The following is a 6,941-nucleotide window of genomic DNA, read 5'->3' on the forward strand; positions in this document are numbered from 1 at the left end:
CCCCCTCTCACAGCTCACTGCTGCTCATAGCATCATCCTCGTCTCCGGCGGGGTTATGACATAGCTTTGCCATCGACGTCGCAGTTTGTTTACTCGAGCTCTGACATGGCCTCCTTCCTTCCTAAGCGAAGTAGACTTACATAAAAGAAATCAAATGACTTAAATATAGCCCGTATCATTTTTAAAAGGCTAGGTATTTACTTACTCCCTCCGTCTAGGTGAGTAAGTCATGTTAGGTTGTGCACCGTGACCAAGGAGGAGGGGAAACGAGAGACATTAATCATTATTTGCTAATTAATAGCATTGCATGCAATGAACTAACCACTACATGTCGTGTTTGGTAATCTCAAGTCATTAAAAGCATGCACACCCCTCGTCTCTTATTGGTTCATATGTGAAGAAACAAGAAACAAGATAGAAGTTAATGCACCGCGCCTAAGTGTCTTGGGATTATTTGATTTTCGTAAGATGACTTACACACCTAGACGGAAGGAGTAGTACCCAATTAGTTTTGTGTGGACTAGCCTGTGAGGCAGGCAATTAACATGAGTAGACAAGCAAAACGACAGAGAGTTTGACGAATTAGGCAGAGTAAAACAAGCTCGGGAGGACAAAACGGGCAGGCAGAGACCATGCATGAAGTCTCCGACGTTTAGGAGGCTGAGACCGACGTGGTGTCGCGCGCTCTAGCTTAGCTTAGCTTAATTTTGGCGCGAAATTTCTGGTGCTTACTCTTGTCCTGTTGTTGGTTTGTTTTTCTCTCGTGGTGAATTACTAGGCACTACCGCACTAGCTAGGCAGGCACAAACAGAAATGGCGCGTCTCCGGTGGCCAACGCGGCATCTTTGACCACCCTAATTGTTTGAATAGTTTTAGCTCGATCCATTTTGAAGATAAATTCCATGCATGCACATCGGTAGCAAGTGCGTGAGTATGAAGCACCCTGCGACCGTGCACTGTTTTTCTGAACCTCACACACAAGGACCCAAGGGAATAGTAGCGTGTCAGTTTTTTTTAAAAACTCCTGATTTATTCATCAAACATCATGGCAGTACAAAAAACATGATTAGTAAATTTTTTGCATTTATGTTCGTAGACCACCTAGTAATGACTATAAGCACTGGAGCAAGCTGAAGGCACGCCGCCGTCATCGTCCTCCCTCACAGGAGTCAGGCAAACCTTGTTATAGTAGACAGCCCAGAAGTAGTCATGCTAAGGCACCAAAGGGCCAACAACCCAGAACAAGAATCGTCATCGACGAAGAGAAGCGTAGATTAAATGGATCCAATCCATAGACACACGAACGCAGACAAATGGAGACCAGATCCACCGAATACAAATAGAGATCCACCGGAGACACATCTCCACACACACCCTCCGACGACAAGACACACACCGCCGGGATAGGTGCTAGGCAGGGAAAACGTTATTCCATCTTCACGGAGCCGCCGCCGCCTCTCTTTCTGAGCATGACACAAACCTTAAACATACTCAAGAAAACACCTAAAGCGGCAGACTGGCGATGGCGCCGGTGGGAGGCGGGGAAACCCTAGCCCCGTGGGAGTCGATCATGGGGAAGGATAAAAACGTTCCTTGTAGCATCTTAGCATTATAGTGCATGAAACTTGAGCCGCCATACTATTTTTTTGCGCTGGAAACCGGGAGCTTTATTAGGTTAAAACAAGATTACAATCTGTAGCTAGTACAACCGCTACATAACCTGGGACATCTTGAAACCAAACAATGGTTAGATGATTGCTCCTTGCAAGTTTAGCTAAGAAATCCACAATCCCATTCCGAGTATGACTAGTCTTATCTAGCTTAAGTTGCCGATCTCCACTAACTCGTTCACTTCCTCCACAAAATGACGGAGTTAGGGCCAATCAACCTTATTGTTTCTCAAAGCTAATACACCTCTGGCATTGTCCGTTTGAAGAATCATTAGTAGGGATATGCGTTGAAATATATTGTCCACCTTTCTTCATAAATTCAGACTTTTGGAGCAATTAGCAGTGCATGAATTCAATATAGTATCAGAGGCAAGAGGTCTTGAATTGAAAATCCTACCAACACAGTATTAAAAAATAATTTGCGGCCTACATCAATCCTATGTCTAAGGATTAAACAAGCCTAGACGTTAGCGAAAAGTGTTGAAATATATTGCACGCCTCACTCCATCAATTCAGACTTTTGAAACAACTGACTGGTGCATGAACTCAATAACATATGCTCAGTGGCTCTTTGTATGCCCTCCTTGATTGCCATCAGCTCAACCTCAAAGGCGTCTCCACATCTAAAGTAGCGGCAAGCACAAACAATCAGTTGTCCTAAATTCTCCCTGACAACAACTCCCACCCCGCCGTATTTGCTTGTATCACCATACGAGCCATCCATTGTTACATGTACCCATCCAACTCAGGTTGGAGACGGTCCGGGCCGGTCCGGGCCCGGTCCGAGCCGGTCCAGTCCCGGTCCGAGCCGTCATTTGGACCGGCAGCCAGCGGTCCGGTCCGGACCGGACCGAGCTGTCCAACGAGCTGCTTTTCTAGGACCAGACCGTTTGGGGGTCAGCTCGGTCAAGCCCGAGAGGACTGAATGGACCGACCAGTGATGTTGCCTGGCAGGCTGTTTTTTTGCTGCGTTTAGGTCCTACGTAGCTGCTGTTTATGTAGTTGCAAATAGCTGCCGATCGCACACAAGAGAGAGAGAGGGAGAGGATTTACTGAATCTAGCTAACCATCTAACTGAATCTAGCTAACCATCTAGCTGGGTCTTGCGAGCGAAACTAGCTAACCATCTAACTGAATCTACTTGACAGACTAGCTAACTGAACTACTGACCGTACTGACGAAACTGAATTTTGACGAAACTGACGAAACTGACGAAACTGAAATTTTACAAACTGACAGCGAGCCGCCGGCGTATGTGGACACGCTCATCGCCCTCTGGGTCCTGGAAGACCACAACGGTAGCAATTGAAGGCGGCAACATTGGCTCGCCGATGGTGAAATCGTGGGCTTGTGCGCCGAGTTCGTTGGTGCACGAACTGAAACAGTGGCCTCAGAGCTGCAGTACATGGCGAACCTGGTGAAACGCCCACACATGCAAGATGCCGTCCAGTTCATCCTAGTGGCGCCGGCGAGACGTTCGCCTACCTGGGCTAGCTGGTGGCCAGTGTGCGTGCTGCGCTGAAACGATAGCCGTGACCATGGTCGAGAACTCCAGATCAGCGGCGGTGCAAGCACGACAGCGATGGCGAGTGGCAGCAAGAGGCTATGGCGCATGGGGAGGAGAGGAAGGAAGAATAGGGGAAGCTCGGGGACACGATGGTTCACCCGGGGGCTGCCGGTGGCCGCGACGACGAGGAACAGCGGCGGAGGTGACTACGTTTTCTCGGTCCGCTCGGTCGGCTCGGTTAAAGCCCGGACCGGATCGAAGCTTTGTCGGGCCTGATTCTTGAGCTCGGACCGACTGATTTTTTGAGCGGGCTAGGCCCGAGCTGTCCAAGACCGAGCGGGCCACAAGCCGGTCCGAAAGACCGCTCGTGTCGTCCACCCTGACATCCAACGACCGGTTTGCCTCCTAGTTAGCCCGTCAGAAACCAGGGAAGTTCTCCGCCTACTCCTCCCCCTCCATCCTCCCCCTCCTCAGGGCCGCCTCACTAGTAGAAAAGGGGGCAATGGTCCAGGCCGGGTCAGCCCATTAGTCCCGGTTCAATCCAGAACCGGGACCAATGGGGGCATTGGACCCGGTTCGTGAGCCCCGGGGGCCGGCCGGGCCACGTGGGCCATTGGTCCCGGTTCGTCTGGACCTTCTGGTCCCGGTTGGTGGGAAGAACCGGGACCAATGTGCCTTGCTCCTGGCCCACCACCATTGGTCCCGGTTGGGGGAATGAACCGGGACCAATGGCTTCCCTTTAGTCCCGGTTCAAGCCACGAACCGGGACCAATTAATTGCCTATATATACCCCTCGAGCAGAGCACTCTCACTGCTCTGTTTTTCGTGGCCGGCGAGGAGAGAGCTTTGTGGTGCTCTAGCTCACCTTCTATGCACACGAGGTGTTCGATGGAATGCCCGAGCCACACTACTTAAGCTTTCTCCTCTCCAAGCTCCACCTCCAAGCTCCACCTCCAAGCTCCATTTTTCTCAATATTTGTCTAGGTTTAGCGGTCCGTCACGTCTCGTCCCCGTCTTCACCGCCGTCGATCGCCCGCGCCGATGTCATTGCCTGCACCACCGTGGTGAGCCTCTTGTTCTTATCTTCTTTCTGAAAGGAAAAAAAACTCTTACTTGTATGTTTATATAGATACTTGTATAATTTTCTTACTTTTATTATTGCATCTTATATAGTGCGATGGTTTTGGTATCCGCCCCCGTCGGCCCTCGTCCTGTCTATGATTCAGATGTGGTATATATTATCTTTTCATAACTATTGGTTCATTTATTGTTTATGACAACTATGCCGACCAACGTGACATATATTTTATTTATCTAGGAGGTTGTTGAACCGGAAATTCCAACCGACCCTATTGTCGAGAGGTTAAATTTAGTTGAAGAAGAAAACAATTTGTTGAAGAAAAAAATTAGAAAAATAGAGGAGGAGAAGATGATATTGGAGTTGCATGTTGCGGATGTCATCGATGATCACAAGATCAAGATGGATGCAATGCGCTTGAAGATTAGAAAGATTAGAAAATATGCCATTCATGCCGAGGCTTGGTATCATTATGCCGTTGGATCAGTTGTTACATTGGTTGCGATTATGATCGCATTTGTTTTCGCATTGAAATGTTTTACATAGTTTCAGTGTATAGTTTAATTAATTTAGATGCTCTGCAGAGCTTTATGTTGTTAGATGAGAACTATGTATGTACTTTGGTTTTAATATGATGATGAACTTCTATTAATTTGGTCACTTAATTATCTATTCATGATGTTCTGTAATGATTTTTGACACACTTAATTATATATAATGCACGCAGATGAACCGGCAATGGATGTACGGTTCAAGACACACCTCCGAGTACATTAAGGGCGTGCATGATTTTCTCGAAGTGGCTGAGGCAAACAAGCAGAATGGTTTTATGTATTGTCCATGCCCTATATGTGGGAATACAAAGTCTTACTCTGACCGAAAAATCCTCCACACCCACCTGCTTTATAAGGGTTTCATGCCACACTATAATGTTTGGACGAGGCACGGAGAAATAGGGGTTATGATGGAAGACGGCGAAGAAGAAGAGTACGATGACAACTATGTGCCCCCTGAATACGGTGATGCTACTGAAGATCAAGAGGAAACAGACGATGTGCACGATGCTGCTGCAACGGGCGAAGCTGCTGAAGATCAAGAGGAACCAGACGATGTGCCCGATGATGATGATCTCCACCGGGTCATTGTCGATGCAAGGACGCAATGCGAAAGTCAAAAGGAGAAGCTGAAGTTCGATCACATGTTAGAGGACCACAAAAAAGGGTTGTACCCCAATTGCGAAGATGGCAACACAAAGCTCGGTACCGTACTGGAATTGCTGCAGTGGAAGGCAGAGAATGCTATGCCTGACAAAGGATTTGAGAAGCTACTAAAAATATTGAAGAAGAAGCTTCCAAAGGATAACGAATTGCCCGACAGTACATACGCAGCAAAGAAGGTCGTATGCCCTCTAGGATTGGAGGTGCAGAAGATACATGCATGCCCTAATGACTGCATCCTCTTCCGCGGTGCGTACAAGGATCTGAACGCATGCCCGGTATGCGGTGCATTACGGTATAAGATCAGACGAGATGACCCTGGTGATGTTGACGGCGAGCCCCCCCAGGAAGAGGGTTCCTGCGAAGGTGATGTGGTATGCTCCTATAATACCACGGTTGAAACGTCTGTTCAGAAACAGAGAGCATGCCAAGTTGATGCGATGGCACAGTGAGGACCGTAAGAAAGACGGGAAGTTGAGAGCACCCGCTGACGGGTCGCAGTGGAGAAAAATCGGGAGAAAGTACTGGGATGAGTTTGCAAGTGAGCCAAGGAACGTATGGTTTTCTTTAAGCGCGGATGGCATTAATCCTTTTGGGGAGCAGAGCAGCAATCACAGCACCTGGCCCGTGACTCTATGTATGTATAACCTTCCTCCTTGGATGTGCATGAAGCGGAAGTTCATTATGATGCCAGTTCTCATCCAAGGCCCTAAGCAATTCGGCAACGACATTGATGTGTACCTAAGGCCATTAGTTGAAGAACTTTTACAGCTGTGGAATGGAAACGGTTTACGTACGTGGGATGAGCACAAACAGGAGGAATTTAACGTAAAGGCATTGCTGTTCATGACCATCAACGATTGGCCCGCTCTCAGTAACCTTTCAGTATAGACAAACAAGGGATACCACGCATGCACGCACTGTTTACTTGACACCGATAGTATATACCTGGCAAGCTGCAGGAAAAATGTGTACCTGGGCCATCGTCAATTTCTTCCGACCAACCATCAATGTCGAAAGAAAGGCAAGCATTTCAAGGGCGAGGCAGATCACCGGAAGAAGCCCACCATGCGTACCGGTGATCACGTACTTGCTATGGTCAATGATTTACACGTAATCTTTGGAAAGGGTCCCGGCGGACTAGCTGTTCCGAATGACGCTGACAATCACGCACCCATGTGGAAGAAGAAATCTATATTTTGAGACCTACCCTACTGGAAAGACCTAGAGGTCCGCTCTTCGATCGACGTGATGCACGTGACGAAGAACCTTTGCGTGAACCTGCTAGGCTTCTTGGGCATGTATGGGAAGACAAAAGATACACCTGAGGCATGGGAGGACCTGCAACGCTTGCACGAAAAAGAGGGCATGCCTCTGAAGCAGTATGAAGGTCCTGCCAGCTACGCTCTTACGAAAGAAGAGAAAGAAATCTTCTTTGAATGCCTGCTCAGTATGAAGTTCCCGACTGG

The sequence above is a fragment of the Triticum dicoccoides genome, chromosome 2B (assembly GCF_002162155.2).
Source record: "Triticum dicoccoides isolate Atlit2015 ecotype Zavitan chromosome 2B, WEW_v2.0, whole genome shotgun sequence".
Taxonomy (NCBI): Eukaryota; Viridiplantae; Streptophyta; class Magnoliopsida; order Poales; family Poaceae; genus Triticum; species Triticum dicoccoides.